The sequence below is a fragment of the Astyanax mexicanus genome, chromosome 5 (genome assembly GCF_023375975.1).
Source record: "Astyanax mexicanus isolate ESR-SI-001 chromosome 5, AstMex3_surface, whole genome shotgun sequence".
In the NCBI taxonomy this organism is placed as follows: domain Eukaryota; kingdom Metazoa; phylum Chordata; class Actinopteri; order Characiformes; family Acestrorhamphidae; genus Astyanax; species Astyanax mexicanus.
Window position 1 is genome coordinate 6498481 of NC_064412.1, and position 23331 is coordinate 6521811.

Genomic DNA, 23331 nt, shown 5'->3' on the forward strand with positions numbered 1-23331 from the left:
TTACCCGCGTATAAATCCGCCTCCCGTCTGCTCCTGCGTTACACTTCTTTTACGCCCTTTTTTTTGCTACAACCTACAACAGTTTTACTGCTATACATTTGCCTTTGTTTTAGATTTAGAATTAATGCAATAAAAACATTATTCTTGTAAACAAAATGTGGATTCATTTTTTTATACTTGAATTAAAAATAATACTGCACAAAGTAAAGACAAAGTAGTGCAAAATAAAATAACTTTAAATATGATGCCATTAAAGTGCTATCTGTGCTTAAAATACTATACATATCAAAATAAGAAGCCTATAAGTCATATTAACTGCAAACTGCTAACAATTCTTGCCTTGCGGCTTCCCGTAGCTCTCCTATTGGCTGTTGACACCGTTCATGTCACTATTTGAATAACCAAGTCTCAAGACTCTAACAAGACTATTCTAAACTGTTTTTGGAAATCACTTGAAAATCAAGGTGTATTTAGGTGTAAGGTCAGCATTAGTTACTATTTTCTGAGGTATCATATGGTAATAGACAGTATTAAAAATAATGCATGAATAAGCATTTAAAAATCTCACCATCTGCAGCTTGTTGCTAAGACCATAAAACAGAAGTCTAAAGTAGTATATTTGCACTGATTGCTGTGGTGGGCTGAAAGTGAGGTGTGTTCAAGTAAATTTCTGGTTTATATCTTGGTGGTGGAAAATACAGGTGCGCTACTGACTGATTAAAACCCTAACAACAATCAATGGTCAGCCACTCAATCTTTTACTAACCATTCAGGCGCATTGTGCGCCCTCAGCGCGTATACACCCCTACTCGTTAAACACAGACACAGAAACTCAGAAAGACTTTTAACTTAACAATAAACTGAATAAAGAATAAAATTAACACAAAAAAAACATTGCTGTTCCCTTAAATGAGTTGCTAGTGACATTGGCTGTTGACATTGTTCATGTCACTATTTGAGTAACCAAGTCTCAAGATTCTAACAAGACTCTCGTGATTTTATCCCGACTCTGGAAATTTGTCTGCAACAGAGAAATAGCTTGAAAATCAAGCTTTATTTAGGTGTAAAGTCGGCATTAGTTACTATTTTCTGAGGTATGGTTATAGACAGTATTAGATGTAATGCAGGAATAACCCTTTAATTGGAAATACTGTACACACAGCATACTGTATACAGAGCCCAGTACTTAACAGATTTTATTGTTTTAGTCTGCATCGGAAATCTCACCATCTGCAGCTTGTTGCTAAGACCATATAACAGAAGTCTAAAGCTTTAAACAAGTATTTCATAAGAGCTTTTCTCAAGCTTCAGTGAAACCTCATGAGCAGGGTGAGTATTCTGCTGGCAATTTAACCAAATCTTCTATAATGAATGTTTTTATCACAACCTTCCCTTAATTATCTACTGTAGCCTTGAACCACACAAACCTACTGCATGAAAATAACAAATTAGTCACAAATGTCAAGATGGGAATGCAGCGTAATTGCAAACCAGCTCTAAAAGCACATATTACATCAGTGAAAAGGGACTATATAGCGGAGCTGCCCTCAAAGGCCTCTGTTTACTGTTGTGCATTTAAAAGTAGAGCTGGAATCATCCAGATCATACAAAGCATCACAAAGCATACACACACCACACACACACACACACACACACACTGCTCATCCTGATCATAGACAGCCCAGTCAAAATATTATGACCACTTCCTTGTTTCTACATCCATTGCCCTTAAATGAATTAAAGTAACACTTACATTAAGAACAAAGTACAAATAAATGCAAAAATATACAACAGAAGCTGATCATTTTTACTAAAACACTAACCAATCAAAACAGGGCACTGGGAGAAAGATACAGCCATTGTTAATCATACATAGGATGGTTGTTACGTGACAATACAACCTTACTCACATATGTATTGTAAGAAACATGCATATAAAAAAGCAAGCATATGCTTTTAAAAATACAGTAAAGGTACTTCAAATGATTTGTTGGGCGATGTCACAAAATAACCAATTTTAGTTAAACGAAAAAAATACAAAAACTGAATGATGTACAAGTGTGATGATTCCTAAATTTGTGCATAAAAATACATAAGAATACTAAGATATTTTTAAGACAGATTTTACAACTTTTTAATTTACGAAGATCCAAAAGCTTTTATTGGAGGTGCTTCTTTGCCAAATAAAAACAATCTGTCTGCTAAGTACATTCTCACTATAGCCACATTTATTTATTGTGGAGCTTTTTATATATATATATAGGAGTTTAGGAATAAATCTACACTGATGGGTGTGGTGGTCTGGAAGTGAGGTGTGCTCAGGTACATTTCTGGTGTATTTGTATCTTGGCGACAGGAAATACATGTGCGCCACTGACTGATTAAAACCCTGATAACAGTCAACAGTCAGCTGCACAATCATATTTTAGCCAAGTCATTCAACATTAAACAGAATAAAGAAAAAAATAAACTTGCTGCCTCTTAAATGAGCTGCTGGCAGATCAGTATTCTCTGCTGAGACGCACAAAAGCGTCTCAGCATGCTGTTAAGATATGAATGCGCCAAAGTCAGAGCTCACTACTGGCTCTTAAAGAGAATGACAAGATAGATAGATAGATAGATAGACAGACAGACAGACAGACAGACAGATAAAGTAATAAAGTACTGAGGTACAGTAAGAGAGCACAGTAAGAAATATAAGACTATAGAATATTCTAACTTAGATTTTAAATATTAACTATACCTTATAAGATATAAATAAATAAAAAATGCTGAAGAATATATACATAAATATATAAATACAAAAACTATACAGTACGAAGTGTGAACGAATCCAGCTGTAGATATGAGGTAGAGCAGTAAAGTTAATAAAGTTAATATCTGAAATGTTTTTTTCTGTATTTCAGAGATACAGAAAATCTCACCACATCGACAACATTTACGGATGTATTCTGTACGAGTCTGTACACAGAGCAGTAAACACCCATATGTTTGAAGCAGCTACAGAGACCCGGAGGCCTCTCGAATGCATTCATCTCTCCTCACCGTGCCCAACTGGCACACACACACCCTCAGGGGCCAAACGCTATCGTTACATCATCACCAAGTGACAGGCCTGATCCATGTGCAGTCGCTTTATTCCCCTCTCGATGGTGGATGATGGGGCCCTAGGTCAGTGTTCCACATGAAAGCCACGTCCCATCACGGGCGCTCACGGACGGCGGTGCACGATGGTGAATTAATTAAAATCCCTGCATCAAAGATTGCCAGCCACGATCAATGTTTAACAGGCACTCTTCAGAGCCAGTGCTTTCTGAGTTAATTAGTGTGTGTGTGTGTTGGACTGGGGTTTAGTGTGTGTTGGAGTGTGTGAGGTGGGGACGGCATCATCGAGACAATCAGCAACACTGAGCCAAGTTACACAGGTCGAGGAGTTCCTCATTAGGAGATATGAGAACAGGACTGAGGATTTCAGATGATCTGCTAAACCGCCTGGTTTGAAAACCTTGTTAAGCTCTAGTGAAGCTTTTCTCCATTTATTTAACCTCAGAGAACCACACGCTGATTCAGCTGATGGAGTTTAGATTTTCATTGTTTGCCTCTTTTTAATGGATTAAACGGATTTTAGGACACTACTTTAAAAAAAAGCATAAAAGGAGATTTTGTATCTATTTAAAGGGGCTCTAAACTCTCTGATTTTAGCTGACTCCACCTTCAGTTCAAATTTGAACAGAGCTAAAAATGGGAGGGATAGTTTGGAATGGGCATTGGGTGATGTATGGGTTTAGGGATGGCGCAGGAGGGAGAGCTGATTGGCTTAACGCCAGAAGGTTTAGGGCGGTATTATTGATAGACTGATCTGCATATTGTGATGTGTCTACGTACCAAAGTACACTGACACATCATCCACGCCTGTAGCACAGTTGAACCTGAGAGGGCGCTGCAGAGGTGAAAAATTACTGAAATAAAAGTGTTTTTTAAAGCTTAGGAAAGGTTCATAAAAATTAAGCTTGGAAGGACTGGTATGTTTTATTACTTTTAGTAGTTTTAGTGGTTTAGTGGCGCCTTAAAGCCAAGTGTCTCATATTTCACACATATTTTCAACAAATAAACAAATAACCATATATTGAACAATGCATTAAAAACATTTAAATGTGCTTTATTTAGACTTACATTTATTTCTCCACACAGAAACTTAGAAAATAAAATAATTAACTGGAAATTGTTGATATATGGTTATTTGCTGTAAAGGCTTTATATGTAAATAATTAATAAAAGTCATAGAAGTAATTATAAAAATAAGTATCGAATGAGGCATAACATATAATCCACCAATGAATATACTGGACCTGTATGAATTGAAATGTACTGTTAAAAAACTGTTTTTAACTCTTTAAAGCCAAGGGTATTATTACCATATATTGACCACAAAAATGTACCACTTTTTTTTTTACATCGAATTTATAAAATTATTTATTCAGACTTATGTTTCTTGCTTTATGAAGAAACCTAAAATAACTAATTGTTAATTGTTAATATATTGTTAGTTGTTGAAAGTTGTTGACTTTATTGGTAAAAAATAAATGAAAACATAATTAAAAAGTAATTATAAAACAAAGTAGTAACTAATAAGCCATTACATTTAATCAATCAGAAATTGCACCTGTATAGATTTCTATGATTATCTATGTAAAATCATATTGTTCAAGTTTTAACTGTCTGTCTGTATTATACAGATAAAAAATAATAAAATACTCTAATAAAAGTGTTATTTATTTATTTATTTAAAAATAACTGAGAGATAAACACTGTAAACAGTGGTTAAAATGTTGAATTTGCTCACAAATATTTAAAGGTGCAAGCATTAATGACATAAAACATAATTTTAACTTATTTAGCATTTAGAAAAATTACAACCCTAAGTAATGTCATTTTCTCATAGTGATTTTAGGTTATATGGAATTTAAATGAACATTAAGTTGAATTGTCAGCTTTCTGTAAATGTATTGTTTCCTTTTCTTTTTCAAAGTTAATAATTAAATGAATTATTTAGGGATTAATATCAAGGGGTTTAATATGCTGTGTTATTTTTCCACTACAGGTTACAGTGTGGACTAATGTAGGATGCAGTTTTAGTGCTTTAAAGGAGGGCTATAATCTTGTCGAGGGTTAAGTGGCTTCAGAACCGTCTGATCTCTGGAATCTGAGTGAGTATAACTACCTCCATTAAGGTATTAAATTGGTAATTAGAAGGTGCATTTACTTTAATGGCATTTGGCAGATGGTCTGGTCCAGAGCAAATGATCATTTAATTTAACACTATATATCTATAGTGTGGTGTGCTTGCTCAGGGCAAGAATTAAAACACATTTTCACTATATCAACCACACTAATCTGTCCAGTAGAGTCTATGCTGTGCTTTCATATTGTATTGCCTTTAGAATGCTGCAATATTATACCCTGAGCTGCACCGTTAAAATAGCAATCCACTAAAGTCAAAGGCCAAACACTGACTGGTTTCTTTCATGTTATGCCCCGCCCCCAAAAAAAGAAAAAAAGAAATCACCTATGATTAGTTATGTGAATTAGTACATTGGTTTTGCACATTTCAAAGCATATTTTTTGCATTTTCACAATACTAAATACCATAAATCAAACTGCATGGTGCATAGTTGATGGCTTGCCTATAGATTAATAAATTAGGAACCTATATCATCACTGTCCAATAAAAAGCAAAGTATCTCCATTTTTGTCGATTTTTAGTTTACTACATAATTTGAACAGACAAAGTGTCCTTCGCATTGTGCCAAAATCTCTTGATGAATGGACCAACAGAAATACTTCAAAATTACCTGAAATAAACTCTTAGAAAGTTTTTTTTCTCTCTTCTGTAAAGTTGCTTTGGTTTTGGAGTTTTGGAGATACTTGTTTTTCATTGGACAGGAATGAAATGCTCCTTAGTTGTTGCTCCTTCCATCAAAAAGCTATTTTACAGCTCTGGAAAAAAATAAGAGACCAAATAAAAATGATTTAAAGTGTTTTTGATTTTACCAAATTAAAAAAAAAAAAAAAACCTCTGGAATATTATCAAAATGAAGATGGATGATCACAAGCCATCAAACCAAACTGAACTGCTTGATTTTTTGCACCAGGAGTAAAGCAGCATAAAGTCCAAAAGCAGTGTGTAAGACTGGTGGAGGAGAACATGATGCCAAGATGCATGAAAACTGTGATTAAAAAACAGGGTTATTATACCAAATATTGATTTCTGAACTCTTAAAACTTTATGAATATGAACTCATATTTTTTGCTATTTCAGCCATTTCTCTTTTTCTGCAAATAAATGCTCTAAATTACACTATTTAGTAGTTCATAGAATAAAACAACAATGTTAATTTTACTCAAACATAAACCTATAAATAGCAAAATCAGAGAAACTGATTAATTTTTACCAGAGCTATACACGCAGAAGTACAACATTCAAATCTTTTTAAAAAAAATTATAACTCTAGACTCTAAACCTCAGGCTCTTCCAAAAACAAATCCTTTCGCTGCCATTTCAGCTCCTGCAGCCAGGCCAGTCTGTGTGTCTCACACTGAACTGGCTAAATAAGTGGTAATGGAAGTGACTCATCATTGATTTTGTACTTTATTATCTCCAGTTTGTCTCAAGGCATGTCTGCTTTATTGACATAAGCAGTGTAAATCTGTGCTCATACATCCTGTTCTCTCAGAGTTACAGACGGCCTTAGCCCCTAACTCGTGAAGGACTCTATATGATTCCCTTTAAAAAGGCTGAACCTGCCAGACACAGCAGTGAAGACGAGTGGGCTTTGAGTGGAGGAATAAAATAACAGGAATTGACGTTCGCTTTCCAACCAGAAGAAAGAAGCTCATGAACACTGGAGGCAGAGCTGCAGTGTATAGAGCAGTGTGAGCACCGTGCTTTTATAACTTTAGAAGAAAATAGAAGGACAGATGGGTATCTTTCACACACTGTATGTTTCAACAGTATACTTCGTTATGGATCAATCTGCATCTAAGAAATGAATCAAAGAATATACCTAATACATAAAATGCACAGAAAAGATATACAATGGCATGAAAAAGTATTTGCCCGCTATAAATTTATTTTGTTTTTGGTTTTTGTCATATTGATTTTTTTCTGATTATCAAACAAATTTTAATATTAGACAAAGATAACCTGAGTAAATATATAAATATATATATATTAAAAAAACACTTTTTAAATGATAATTTTATTTATTAAAGGAAAAAAAAAAAAACGATCCAAACCAATCTAGCCCTGTGTGAAAAAGTGTTTGCCCCTAAACCTAATAACTTGGTTGTGTCACTCTTGGCAGAACAACTGCAATCAAGCTTTACCAATAACTGGTAACAAGTCTTTTATATCTTTCTTTGAAGAAAAAAACCCTTTGGAGGGTTTTCTGTTTAAGATCATCCACAGCATCTCAATCAGACTTTGACTAGGCTACTCCAAAACTTTGATTCTGTTTTGTTTTTAAACAATTCAGAGGTGGACTGGTTTGTGCTTTGGGTCATTGTCCTGCTGCAGAACCCAAGTACACCTGAGCTTGAGGTCATGATTAGGATTATCCTGTAAACAGCAAAATATCTAAACCAAATATGGTGCAAATAAATGACACAAAATAAATTCTGTTCATTCTGTTCACACTAGAGTCAAGTCATCATTATTAGATGGGGTAGAGGAGGATTGGCTCCACCCCTCGTCCCGATTAATGGGCCGACCACACCTGCTCTTAATTTTGCTTCAGCTTTTAGAGGAGTTCGGTCTAGTGTTTGGTACATCTGACGAAAGCCTTGAAGCTTGAGCTGTAATATCATATTTTGCACCATTTTGGATGAAGAGTCACTTTTTTTTTGCACCTCGTCAACATTGGAAAAAAAGAAATGATTAGTTCACACTGAATCTATTTTTTCAAATAATTCGCACATTTTAAGTGAATAAATGAATATCCTTTATCTTTAGGGCAAACACAGTCTCTTAACGTTCCATTATGGAAAAGACAAAAAACTGAAAAAATAAGCATAGAGATTTTTACCACCTTCAACAGGAAATTTATCAGCAGCTTCATATTTCAGAATTCCACTACTTTTAGTTTGAGATGATTTGATAAAGTGGGGAAATCGTATCTCAAAGATGAATATCTTGCTGTTACGGCTATCATAATATATGTAGATAATATATTGGTTAGAGGTTTTGATGGATGGAATTCTTTATACAACATTTACTTTATTATTAATATTATTTTGTATTTTTAGTTAGCATTCTGATTTTGCAGAAGTTCTTTAAAAAGTAATAAAAACCCTAATTTCATTGACCTAAACAAACATAGATTTTTTTAAAAATATTCTTTCGCTAAGAATTCCTTGATAAGCACTTTAAAGGGTAAGTTTAAAGTTAAAGTTAAAGTTTTGTAGCTCAAATTCTTCTGAGCTTTAAATTAATCGCTGATACAATAGAATGCAGAATGCCAGAAAAGATGCTATGTAGTGCTATAATGTTCAACATATTATAGTTTTAGAGGTTTTAATGAACCGAATTCTGTAACTTTATACAACATACGCTTTATTAATATAGCTATGTCTTTTTAGTTAGTTTAGTTCTGATTTCACAGAACATAAAGGTCTACATTTGAAAAACGTATTTAAAATGTAAAAAACACTAATTTTATTGACCAAAACAAAGAAATGAATTTTAAATATTTCATTGTTTTTTCGTGATGAGCACATTAAAGGTTAAAGTAAGATGAAGCAGAGAAACACAAAGTTTTCTAAAGGTCTAAATAAAAAAAATATTTAAAAAGTAATGAAAACACTATTTTTTGTTGACCTACACAAACATTAAAGGGTAAAATAAGTTAAAGCAGAGAGACACCAAGTTTTCTGAGCTAATTAAGTAATTGCTGATACAAAGATAAATAATAAAATAATAATAAATTAAAAGTAAATAATAATATAATATATAATAATATAAATGCACTTCAAGTACTTTATCCAGTGTAACTCTCTGTACGTTTTTAGAGCAGACAGTCGATCAGCTAAAAGAGTGACAGAACATGAACGTGTCTGTATCATCATATCCTATGTAAAGCATGTGTTGGGAGACAGATGTGTGGACAGACTGTATAGGATGGCTGGGCCGGCTGCGTCTGATTGACAGCTCAGCCTCTGGAGCGTTTCAGCACTTCCTGTCAGGCTGTCACAGCGCATCGGGGTGAATCGGACTACACCGAGCTTCTCCGTCAGAGCGTCTCCTTATTCACAGCAAGCAGAGCCTTGTGGCTAAAATCTAAAGCCCTCAAAGGTTATGTTGAGGCTGCAGGCAAATCAAATTTATTTCTCAAATCAAATGTGTTGAGATGAGTGTCTGCACTGTTTTCTGCATGTGATCAAATCGGATTTGCCTGTCTGAACATCACAAAGGGTTGACCTGAGGAGGATGGGTTCCTTCTAAGGTTTTTTTCTCTTTGTATGAGGGAGTTTTACCTTGCCACTATTGGCCAGACAGTTGTTACAACATATATTTTTTTATAGAAGATTTAATTGGATCTCTGCATTGTTGCTGTGGTAAAGAGGTTGGAGTCTTTGGTGCAATTCTTGGACGTCAATTGTAGTCGCATTTAAAACAATTCCAAATTGGTGGTTTGAGTCTGATTCACAAATTCGTATTTTATACGCTTTCTGGTCTTTAAGACTATCAAAAACTCAATCTGGATACAATATACAGTAGAAACAAACTAACACATCAGATTAGCCAACAGCATAATTACAGTCATTGTGGAATCAATCACATTTTGCTTTCTAATAAGACTGAAAAATAAGAAATGTCAAAAATCAGGTAAAATTGCTGGTTGTTTAGAACAAGCCAGTGTAGAGAAGTTTGACACCCCTGGTCTAGATCATTTGGAAGTCCCACATACAGCAGTGACTTTATATATTTAGTAGACTGTGAAAGTTTGACCAAACTGCAGTCAGCTGTTAGAATATAAAATATGACGCTTCATAATTATTGTATATATTCAGTTATAAGCTCCAAATAATCAGAGTAATTCTAAAAAAATGTCTGTATTTAATGTAGGAAGGTCAGAACAAAAGTGCCTTTGGGAAACCATTGTGGAACCTAGTGGAAATATGTATTTCTAAGGATTCTAAATGTAATAGCTACAGTTTACTGCTGATTAGATTAAAATTTAGGACAAGCTGACTATATTGAGGATACAGGTGTTGGACAATAAAACTAAAACTCCTGTCATTTTAGTGTGGGAGGTTTCATGGCTAAATTGGAGCAGCCTGGTGGCCAATCTTCATTAATTGCACATTATTGCACTAGTAAGAGCAGAGTGTGGAGGTTCAGTTACCAGGCAAAGTTCTGCTCAAAATATTGCAATACACACAACATTATGGGTGACATTCCAAAGTTCAAAAGAGGACAAATTGTTGGTGCATGTCTTGCTGGAGCATCTGTGACCAAGACAGCAAGTCTTTGTGATGCATCAAGAGCCACGGTATCCAGGGTAATGTCAGCATACCACCAAGAAGGACCAACCACATCCAACAGGATTAACTGTGGACGCTTTAAGAGGAAGCTGTCTGAAAGGGATGTTCGGGTGCTAACCCGGATTGTATCCAAAAAACATAAAACCACGGCTGATCAAATCACGACATTCACGAATTCAATGTGAACCTCAACTCTCCTGTTTCCATCAGAACTGTCCGTCACCACAATCAATTATTGTGGTCTAAAACCAGGTGTTTCAGTTTCATTATCCAACCCCTGTATTTTACCACTTTAGAAGCTTTAATCTTTGTTGTTTTTGTTGAGAATTAATGATTTAATAAAGGCAGATGTGAAGAAGCATCACGCAGAGAATCTTGAAGATGTATTTCAATAAACTGAATGTCTGGAAACCAAGTTTGACTCTATTTGTGCAATTTGTGCCTTTGTGTTTAGAGTAAAACTCTCTCCACACTTCAATTCAGCCTGTATTGACCAGCCAGTACAACAGCTTATCGACTAATTGCCAACCTTTATTGGACTGGCTTAGCTGTAGAATTTGTCCTTTTAAAAAAAACTTCATTTCAAAAGCGCTCGAAATGACGTAGAAATATGAGATACGGAGGATTTTCACCCAGCGTTCCTGAGAAAAGACTGCCTAAATGGGCTTGGCCTTTTCCAGCCCAGCACAGAAAAGCTGCACGGGAACCTTTTGAAATGATACAGAATGAGTCTCATTTTGCTGAGTTTTAAGGCTTAGCACGGTTTTGTAGGAGACAAGAGAAGCTGTTCTCAGACCTGTAGCGGATTTAACGGACCATTGGGCTGTCAGCCTGACGGAGGAGAAAGTCTGAGCGCTGGAGATGAAGTGGTGCAGAGGTAAAGTAATTTGGGGAGCAATATGAGCCACGGCGAACATTTCCCTGAGCGCAGAGGCAACGTGTTAAAGGTGTTGCATCAGGCCGTAAATTTGAACGCAGGTTGGAGGTGGAAATTCCTGCCGGTGCCTTTTCTTTAATGGGCCTGATTCAAAGGGGGCGAGAGACGTAGACGGGGAGAGTGGAGGAGGAGAGAAAGCGGGAGGGGGGAGCTTCTGCATGCTTGTGATGATGAATGAGAACATTTTGTAATTTCCTCACGCGTGCGAGTGTGTGAGACAGTGTGTGTCAGCCTTAATTTTTCTTCCTCCCGACCCCAGCGAGCTCCACAGCTGGGCTCTCTGACAGCAGATTATTTGTGGAAATCCAATAAATAAATAAGAGTCACTGATGCCGCTGCTCTTCATTTGCTCCGGCACCCACCCTCCCGCCCCCCCTGCTATTTCCAAAAGGTCTAATGCTGCTCGCCCCGGCACACGAGCCACGACAAGAGACGAAATGCCACAGCATTAGACCAATATCGGCTTCTTATTGCCCGCCCGCTCCCGGCGTAATGATATCGACCTGAGTGACACCTGAGCGATCGTGTTTTGTGGTTGCTATTCTGCATGTTTGGGAAATGCTCTCCGGGAGCCTGCGCTGACAAATGACTGGCTGATGCCACAACGTGCAATGAGAAATACATGGGTAGAGATGTTCTGTATCATATCAGAAAATATACACAAAATATACGCACTGCCTGGCCAAAAAAAAAAAAAATAATAAAAAGTCTCCACCTGGATTTAAGTAAGTAAATGATGTGGGGTTGGTTGATGCTGCAGTTGGTCTGCTGCAGGTTTAGGTTCAGCAACAGTATGTGCTGAAAGAATGAGGTCAGCTGACTACCTGAATCTACTGAATATAGACCAGGTTATTCCATCAATGGATTAGATTTTTTCTTCCCTGATGATCACGGCCATATTCCAAGATAAGACAATGTCAGGATTCAGTTCAGGGTTCAGGGAGCGTATGATCATCATTTTCACACATGGATTGAGAGAGTTCACCACAGAGAGTCCAGACCTTAACCTCATTGAGAATCTTTGGGATGTGCTGAAGTTTTCATCTATAAGGCGCACTGGATTATAAAGTGCATTTTAAGAGACAACAGTAAGGAACAATGGTATCGCCATTTTTCCCTTCGTAAACAAGTAAGCCTAAGTAAACAAAACTGTAATTCTTAACAAAAACATTTTCTTTCAAAGTCAAACGAGCACTGGATGTTAAGCTACACAGGTTTCTCTCCTGAAAACAGTTTATTTGGGTGAGTAAAGCACTTCCGTTCATTCACAGTAAGCTTAGATTTCAGTATTTTAGCACGGTTAGCAGCAGCACTAGCCAAGGTTAGCAGCACTTGGTGCTAGTCTGATAACCCAGGGCGCTATCAGCTAGCGGTCTGTCCCACGCATCTTGTTTTTGAAAGCTACAGTCTAACATACTCTCATAACCTCTGAACAGTGAAAGAGCTAGCACTGTGGTTAGCAGCTAATGCTAATGCCGCTGCACCCAGCCTTAGTGCTGGAGAAACTTCACTGAAAACTCATCCTTATAACGCTGTACATCATTGGAGTGGCTTTACTGCTTTTTAATACCTGACTGGTAGAATTCATATATAAGTTACACCGGATTAAAAGGTGCAATGTCGATTTTTGATAAAATTAAAAGATTTTAAGTGCACCTTATAGTGCAAAAAATGATTATTTTTTCCATAGACCTCTGTTCAGAGATACTCTGCAGAGCACTAGCTAACCAACTGCAGAAAGTGGTCTGGAGAGAGTGCGAGTTACACTAGAGTAGCGTGGGGTTATTCAGACCTTTCACTGTCTCTGTCCTGCTGGTCTGAACAAAGGCCTGCAGCAGGACTGACCTCTGCCCAACAGGAGCAGGACTGTGTCTTTATTACAGGGCTTTACATTGTGCTCCGGTGCTGCGAGCTGCCGCTGACCCACACAGAGCAGCACAGCAGTATCATCTCTGGCTTTTAGCAGCTTCAGTATTACAGTAACAAAGCCAAGGTAGGTTGTGTGACGTGTGTGACTGTAAATATTTTAAGGTTAAAACTATTTCAGAATTAGTATTTTAACCCTTTCAGATCTGAATTATCTCCAGGGTTGTTAAAAAAAGAAAAAAAAAAAGAATACTGTTTTCTGTCTGTAATGCACAGAAAAGAAGACTCTAATATTCTACTATAAAATCAATATAAAAAAAACAAATCCAATCAACTAAAATACTGAATAGCTTTTTTTAAAAGATCCATTTCATTGTAATATGTGTATGTTTATATTTCTTATTGACCTTTTTATGTCAGAAACCATCCCCAAACAGTAAAAAACGAACATGAAAGTGCTCTAAATCACGATAAATTAGTAAAAAAAAATTAGCACGTACTTTGCCTCAATGGCTTATAAACTTGTTCATTGGCTGGTTCATGGTCTATTCTGATAGACAACAGCTCTCAAATTGTGTAAATAGTGTTATGTGCAACAAAACAATTAAAAATAAAGAAAATATATACATAATGTTCATTGTAATGGATGCAGGGTCTGAAAGGGTTAAGAGTTTGTTAAAGAAATCAGGTCAGAACTCCAGCACTAATCCAGCACGCCTACCTTCTGTCATTTCTTCACAGAAATAATTCATAATTGATCTATCTTGGTGTCTTTGATGTTTTTTTTTTATCTTCTATTACATTTTTTATTTAGCTTCTCTTTATTCTTTAGCAAATTCATCGAATTATTTTAATATTGAGATAAAGCTATAAGATTCTGAAGAGGTTCCTACTCATTAAACACACCTGAATCAACTCATTAGTTCATTAGCAGAGCCTGAGCTTGAGTAGATTTCAGTGTGAAAGAAGACCTTGAGTGAGTGGTAGCATATCGTTTCTCAATACCAAGAACAGGAGACCAGTTTAGCTATACTACAGATAACAGTGATAACAGTGAAGACTATTACAAGGAAATCCAACTTATGCAAAGCTAACAAGCTTAGCCAAGGCTACCACATAAAGTTATACCAGCCCCTCAACACTACAGTATAAACAACTATTGCTTGTATCATATTAATTCAGATTGGACAATTTTACTACCCATTTCTTGACTCATTTTTGAAAGGCAGAACCACGCACCCCTTTTTACGTACAATACAATAACTTTTGCCAATGTGTCAGCATTGAGTTCACAACAAATTATGGATTCGTTTCATTCGTTTTACTCAGTAAGCCACCAAACGATGCATCTTTGCTTTTTGGGGCAGAGCAAGAACACATCTGGGACTTTTAACTGTTCTTGGTAAATACATTTTTTTAAATTGAGTTTTGAAATGCAACTGGGGTAGTAAAAGATAATGTAAGCCAAAAACATGAGATTGCAAAAACATCAGAATGCAAAAACAACATCAACAAGAACCCATACTGAGAAATGGCATTTTGTAAGAGTGTCTGCCTATAAATAACCCAGTTTGACAACTTGGTCTATGATGCGTCTCTCAAATTCCAGTCCTGGTGGGCCTGATATCCAGCACCGCTGCTTAAAAAACACCTGATTCAAGCACTCAGTTAATTGCCAAGTTTATAGAGAATGTTTGAGAGGGGAAATCAGAAGCTCAGCTGGACACTTGCCCTCCAGAGCAGGAACTGAAGAGCCCTGGTGTAGGTCATTGATATGCGTGATATCTAGCCTCATGTTTGGGTAGTAGGGTTCTGTCAGTTTCACAGTGGTGGATCTCAGCAGTAGGCGGAGTAGTAAGGCTAGACGTGTTTGAAGTGGTGGGGTTCTCCTCATGTAGTCCAGACTTTAATCCCTGTTAGAGTGCGGCTAATAGGAAGCTGTACGTGATTTAACTGGACAATCAGGAGCTGGCCTGTGGGTGAGCACATGCACACTTGCTCACACACACACACACACACTCGCAAATAATGATTACAGGCTTCAGCAGATTCAGTACAGCTTGCCCAAAAAAAGTCCAAGAGGATCAGGTGATCGGTTAATCGTTCAGTGCTCTGGTAAACCAAATCAAACCATACTGTTTATGTACAGTACAGGCCAAAAGTTTGGACACACCTTCTCTTTTCAATGCGTTTTCTTTATTTTCATGACTATTTCCATTGTAGATTCTCACTGAAGGCATCAAAACTATGAATGAACACATGTGGAGTTTTATGTACTTAACAAAAAAAAAAAAGGTGAAATAACTGAAAACATGTTTTATATTCTAGTTTCTTCAAAATAGCCACCCTTTGCTCTGATTACTGCTTTGCACACTCTTGGCATCATTCTCTCAATGAGCCTCAAGAGGTGGCCACCTGAAATGAAAAATTTTCCAACAGTCTTAAAGGAAGGAGTTCCCAGAGGTGTTTATTAGCACTTGTTGGCTCTTTGCCTTCTTCACTCTGTGCTCCAGCTCACCCCAAACCATCTGGATTGGGTTCAGGTCCGGTGACTGTGGAGGTCAGGTCATTTTTTGTTAAGTACATAAAACTCCACATGTGTTCATTCATTGTTTTGATGCCTCCCGTGAGAATCTACAATGTAAATTTTAACCGAGTGCTGGTTTAAAAAACAAAAATCCCTTACCTACTCCCTCCTTACAAGTCTAACGTAACAGCCCTATTAATACATCCTCCTCTGATTATCATCCCTAAAATCTCCTACATGACGAATGTGATTTGGTAAAACGAGACACGAGAGGATATGGAATTCAAAAGCAGGAAAGAAAAAGAGATAGAGACAAAAAAAAAACAGAGGAAATGAAAAGTAGAAAAAGGAGAAAAGGGAGAACTAAGGGTCTGTGGAAAAAAAAAAAAACATGAGGGAGGGTGATATTAGCATGCTGGGATTGATTTAAGAGAGCGAGACGAAGCTTCATCAGGTGTGAGTGGGCCGGGGTATTGGCTCGGCTCGTCTGGACACTGACAGAAACCCTGCAGGTGTGAAAAGCTCCTCAAATTAACAGCACACACACACACACACACACACACACATAAAGACACACAGACACACACCTTTGTGCCCAACTCATACACACCATCCTTCAGTGTGACCTCTCCTTCTGCCTGCCTGCCAACTCTCTCCCTCTCTCTCTCTCTCTCTCTCTCTCTCTCTCTTTCTCTCTCATTCTTTCTTTGGCTTTTCTTTGGCTTTCTCACCTTTTCTCAGGTAATAGAAAGGGTCTTAATTGGACCCAGTGAGAGATAAGATGCAAAAAAACTCATCAGTCCATCAGTAAAAAGTGGACATGTGGCTCTGAGTGGTCCAGTGGGCTTAGTGCTGCCACTATGTTCAGGACATTGCTGGTTCGAATCCTGTTTATGTAGCTTGCCATCAGCTGCGAGAGCCCTGAGAGAGCACAATTGGCCTTGCTCTTTCTCTGGGTGGGTACAGTTGATAGCGCTTTTTCCCCTTATTACTGCAAAGGGTGATGTGGATCAGCACAAGGCTGCATCTGTGAGCTGATGTATCAGAATCAAGTAGTTGCGCTTTCCTCCAAGTACGCTGTGATGCTACTCGGCAATGCTGTTTGAAAAGAGGCGGAGTCTGACTTCACATGTGCTAGTCTTCACCCTCCTGGTGTGTTGGGGTATTGCTAGTGATAGGGAGAGTCCCAATGAGTGGTTTTGGTAAATGGCCATTTAAATTTAGGAGAACATTTGAAATAAAATAAAATAAATAAATAAAAAGAAGTGGAGGTGTGAACCTGGCCTGGAGAAAGAGTGTGTGTGTATGTGTGTGTGTGTGTGTGTGTGTGCATTTTTGTGTTTGCGAGCAAAGGAGAGCATGAGCCAGTGGTAAAAACACCATTAAATGATGATAACTGCAGATTCACCACAATAAAAAGTGTTCTCCTGAGATTAACACACACACACACACACACTCTGGGATGCACAAACCTGCAAGGAGAACATCCAAACAGCATCTAAAGAACATGCTGACCACATTAAATGCACCCCAACAACAGCAGAGTACACACAGGACACATCTGAGGCTTGGTCATCAGAAAATGAACACACTCCCCAGGCCAAAGCTCATCATACACTCTTTTAGTCAATGCAGTGTATTCTCATTTTTTTTATTGTAAACCGTGTGTGTATATATAAGTGTGTATGTGAGTGTGTTTTCCTCACATAAGCAGGCTAATGTCAGCCTTTTTCCCCTGGCTGTCCGGCAGCTGTAGGTTAAGCCCCTTTGAGCTGCTGCTCCATTAAGCTTTTAAAAGCAGCCATTTTCAGCGAGTGTGTGCGTGTGTGTGTGTGTGTGTGTGTGCAGGGTAAACGACACATTTTCTAATAAGACCGCCACTTCAAAAGGAGCTTTTTGAGCCTCGCAGAATGACCTCTATTTGTGGTTTCATGCTATCGCTGCCCCTTTAAAGCACAGGCTTTAGGATGCTGTAAACTAAATTTAACCTTAAAAAAGGCAACAACTGTAAGACTGTGTAGGAAAGGTTTGTATGGAGTAAACTGAAATAAGCATAAACTAGCTGTGAATAGAGTGTTTCTGGCTTTTGTATTAGTGGAACACCAACGGAAAGAACCTAAATTATGGACTGTACAACAGTAATCATCCCAAAAAATTCATATTCACTAAAAAAGCAGAATCATTGAACTTCATTACCCAATTCCAAACCACTCTATGCGTAACTTAAGCAAATGTCCCCACTACGATCACTACAACTACAATATTTCTCATCTATGCCTTACTTTTCTTCTGTTTATATGAGTCCTAGGGCCCTATCATACACCCTGTGTAAGGCGCATTACGATGCTCATTGCTATCTTACACCCCGTCAACAGTCTTTTGGCTTACCTTATTTTCACGCCATGCATCCCCACCTTTAAATTAGTATCGGAGTTCAGAAATACATCTGTACTGAACTCCAATACATCACGTTATGCCCAAAAACACATGACAATTAATACATGCCTTTTGCATGTTTTTAGCAGGGCAAGGCAAAGTTCTTGTGCTCTCACTATACTGAAGACACACTGAAACACCCTAAATCCAGTTATAGGTCACTAAAATTGATCCCCTAATCTTATACTGTATGCACAGGGGTTGGACAATAAAACTGAAACACCTGTCATTTTAGTGTGGGAGGTTTCATGGCTAAATTGAGGCAGCCTGGTGGTCAATCTTCATTAATTGCACATTGCACCAGTAAGAGCAGAGTGTGAAGGTTCAGTTAGCAGGGTAAGAGCACAGTTCTGCTCTAAATATTGCAATGCACACAACATTATGGGTGACATACCAGAGTTCAAAAGAGGACAAATTGTTGGTGCACAACTTGCTGGCGCATCTGTGACCAAGACAGCAAGTCTTTGTGATGTATCAAGAGCCACAGTATCCAGGGTAATGTCAGCACACCACCAAGAAGGACCAACCACATCCAACAGGATTAACTGTGGACGCTGTAAGAGGAAGCTGTCTGAAAGGATGTTCGGGTGCTATCGGGATTGTATAAAAAAAACATAAAACCACGGCTGATCAAATCACGGCAGAATTCAATGTGCACCTCAACTCTCCTGTTTCCACCAGAACTGTCCGTCACCACAATAAATTATTGTGCTCTAAAACCAGGTGTTTCGGTTTCATTGTCCAACCCCTTAATGTGCACAGTATATCCATTGTAATGAATTTAATTGTTTTACTGTCTCATTATGTTGTTATAGTGTTATAATTTAATACACATAATACTGTAAAATAGCATCTCAAAATTTCACAGCATCTAAATATTCTATACAACACAGATCCACTTTCAAATATAGGATACAGCGATACAGATTACAGCGTTGCGCTACTCACAACGCGGCCGAGATACGTTTCATCAACGTATAAATATAGCCGATGGCAAAAAATAGATATTCTGATATGTGTCTGGATAAGTGTGGCGGCTTTGTAGGAGTGAAGTGACAATGCACAATTCTGGGGGAGCTATTAAGCATTCACCGCCTTGACAGCTGGTGCCATCAGTCCTTTACATCTGAGAATAGAAGGCTGAATGCTTTTTAAAATCATCCTTTCTGGGCGCTCGCTAATAGACGGCGGTGTGGAATAATGAGCCGGAGTTAGCTGGAGGAGCTGATGGGCCATGGCACAGTCTATTAGCCACTGTTATGAGCTTTCTACAACCCACCATGTTATAGCAGTAGAGCGAAGAGAGAGAGAGGAAGGAGAGAGACTGTTGTAAGGATCTGGCTGGGCCAGATAAGGCAGACAGTGCCATGCATTATCAGTGGCTCTATATACAGTGCTGAAGCTGCTTTACCTGTAACAGCTATCCCCCGACTGCAACAGCTTTAGATAATACCTGCCCACTGGAGACTATAAACCTCTACTCTCAATGCTCTGCTCTAAAAATAGCTGCAATTTTTCACTTCCTTCTCTAGACCTCGGCACGGAGTGTTACTTCCAAACAGACACATCAGGCATCTCTGATTTAACAGTATGTAATGGCTCATTTTCCAAAAGGTGACCACCATGCACCTCCATGCATCATGCTGCTCAGAACGCGTCAACAACAAACAATACAGCACAAAGACAAAGTTTATAAAGTTTAACCCTCCTGTTATATTCCGAGTCAATTTGACCTGTTTTAAAGTTTGAAAAGCTAGTAAAAAATAGTAAAAAGTATTTTTTCTGTATGAAACTCCTTCTGTTTGCCTTAATTAGAGTAATCAACATATAATATAAAAAATGGTTCATCTTACATATTTTCAACCACCCCTGCAAAAACTACAAAAACTACAACAAAATTGCAATGCCATGTTTCAATGTTATGTATCATTTGTGTTTTATATGTTGGTCTTTTAAACGTATTAAAGTGTATTAAAGTGGTGAAACATTTAAAAAAAAGTTTGAACATGTATTTTTTTAAAATGAAAAATGAGTGAATTATCCTAATTAAACCATTACCTGTTAGAGGTAGGGAACACCATTGCACTAAATATTAATAGAATAATTAGTAATGTCGTTAGTAGTGACATATTTACACTGCTTGTAAGGATTTTTTCTGGGTTTCAGATCAGATTTAACATGCACCGGTTCAAAATGACCCTGGAACACCATTGCTGTTCCTGACAGGTGAACAAAATAGGAGGGTTAAAGGGCGACCAATGATAATCTGATACACCTAGGACTGGGTAATAATTCAGTATCAATATGTGCATTGTGACTAGGGGTGGATGATATACCCCTAAAATAATATCACAATATTTTATGGTATTTTCACGCGATAACAATACTCTTGGCGTAATGATAAATCACTGAATAAAAAAAAAAAATCAACAAAACGAAAATTACATTTTATTACTGCATACGATATGATATGGCATACCCCTAACTGAGATATTAAAAAATACAAGAATTCTATAAAAACTAAAAAAAAGCGTGGCCACGGTTAATTAAGGCATGGGAATGAGCTCCTAAGGTATGGGAATGAGATAAATAAGGCATGGGAACGAGATCCTAATGCGTGGGAACAAGATAATGCATGGGAACGAGATCAGTAGGGCGTGGGAACGAGTTAACTAAATCTAGCTGAAGAATAATAACGCTTGCTTTTCTGTAAATGAATGCCCATGAAAAAACTGAATATTACATTATTAATAAAGCTCCTTTAATCCAAGGATAATCTTTCATAAGAAAATAGAGAGTGAATAGTTTTTTTTTTCATCTCTGAATGAATGATGGTGATATTTTGGAGTCTCTTGCAGTAAAACATGGTGTAATTCTAAGTAAAAGATACTTAATTCTCACACTAAAAGCTGATTGGCTGAGACACAGACAGTATGCAGACCTGGTTACCTTCCTTACGCAGTCATATTGTGCAGAGCACCTGAGAAAAAGCTGCTCGCTTTGTTAGCTGTAAAAAAGGACCTCTTGGACACGCCTTAATGGCTATGATTCAATTAACTCGTTACTACACCTTAATTATCTTGTTCCCACACACTGCAAAAATCCATTGGCAAAAACCAGACAAAATATATGCAAATTAAGACAAATATATGTATATTAAGCAAAAAAATCTGCCAATGGGGTAAGCAAAAGCAATGGCAAAGTCTCAAAATGAGTGAAATAACACATAAATCAAGCAAAAAAGTCCCTGTTTTTGCACGCAAGGATCAGAATAATTTGATTGCTGCTTGATTGTGCTTATTTTGAGTTCAAATTACTTAAAATAAGGTACAAATTCTAAGTAAGAATAATTAGGATAATTATCCCTAAAATAAGCAAAATAATCTAATAAACACATAAAATGCTTAGTAAGACAAAAAGTCTAATCAGAGAAGAAAATAAGATTTATTGCCTTAAATTTAGAAAATTTCACTTGCTAAGATTTAGTTTTTTGCAGTGCACATTAGGATCTCGTTGCCACATTTTAATTATCTTGTTCCCACACCTTAGGATCTTTTTATTAGTTTTTTTTTTTTTTTTTTTTTTACATGATGTCACCTTACACACTAAGAAAAGTAAGTACAGATTTGTACTTAAAAGAGTACAAAGCTTGTCTCTGGGGCTGTACCTTATATTGAGGTACAAAAAAAGGACCTTTCAGTGAAAGACCTTTTTTGTACCCATGTTGCATGTTTTTGGTGCCAGTAAAGATTATAAAGATTATGAACATTATCATCAACTGAATATGGCTCAAAAACTTGATGATCCAAAATTGTCTGGCTTTCAAATAAAAAATGTGCAATTAAAATATATATTGTTTATCAGTACAATAATACATAATACTGAATGTACCTTTTGGCTGGTTAAATGGTACAAATCTGTACTTATTGCTGTTAGAAATTACTTTGTACTTCAGAGGGAACAAATCTGGCCCTGTAAAGACCAATATTGTACCTTTGAGGGTACAATTATGAAGAGTGTACCTTTGAGTACAAAAAAGTACTCATATCGTACCTCTGTTTGTAGGGGCTCCGTAGAACTGGTTATTTTTCCTCCCATTTTAATGTGGGAAGATCTTAATGAGGACCAACATTAACACAGTGGTTTTTGGGACATGAGAACATGTTTTCTGATGTTCCTGCTCAGTTGAGCCGAGCAGAACCTCATCAGGTTGCTGAGATTACTCGCAAATGTGCTGCCAGTGGTGGCTGTGCTGCTCGCTGATTAGCCGCGCTGGCTTTCATTCGGTCTGAATGACTTCTGGCTGCCTCCTCGTTTTTATAGCTGGTCTGGTGTGGCGTAATCCCCGGAGCATGCAGAGCTGCACTGGTCGTCTGGGGAGGGGCTGGAAAGACGCTATGCGTGTTGGTCGCGTGAAAGATTGACAAGCACAAGTGTTCGCTGAGCGTCTGGCTGTAATTAAAGAGATGACGGGTGAGACTGAGTGATTGTTTAGTTTCCTTTTCAAGCTGTGCAGTGACGCAGACTGACTGCCTCTCCATACTGATTTACTACAGGTTTTAGTGGCCACACTGTAACACCCCCCCCCTCCCAGCCCAAGATTATACAATTTACATTTTATTAATTGATTAATTAACCATTTAAATGTATTGTTTTCAATTCTGAGCTTGCATGGGTTGTTCCCAAGGCCAAACTCCTCGATTGCTAATTTATACATTGCTAAATCAGTCATTGTGTTTTAGCTGAAATTAATACTGCAATAATAATTTTATGCACAATCATATTGTAACAATGCAATAATAACAACAACAATAATAATAATAATAATAATAATAATAATAATAATAATAATAATACTGTCTTAAAATATTTGAAAAAATACTATGAAGGGAACTCTTAAATATACCTCAGTAATATATTAGATCATCAAAAAAAAATAGAATATCATTAAAAGGGACTTTTTTTCAGTAATTCAGTTAAAAATGTGAAACTCATATATTATAAATATATTTTTATAGATGTA

General features: G+C 37.2%; 2 protein-coding genes across 4 annotated transcripts in view; one reads left to right on the forward strand and one right to left on the reverse strand.

The window, feature by feature from the left end:
* pltp (phospholipid transfer protein) overlaps positions 1-23331 on the forward strand; it is a 188243-nt gene that overhangs the window by 141223 nt on the left and 23689 nt on the right. The gene's annotated exons all lie outside the window — the stretch shown is intronic.
* Positions 1-23331, reverse strand: part of slc12a5a (solute carrier family 12 member 5a) — a 297781-nt gene that overhangs the window by 87539 nt on the left and 186911 nt on the right. The window lies entirely within an intron of this gene.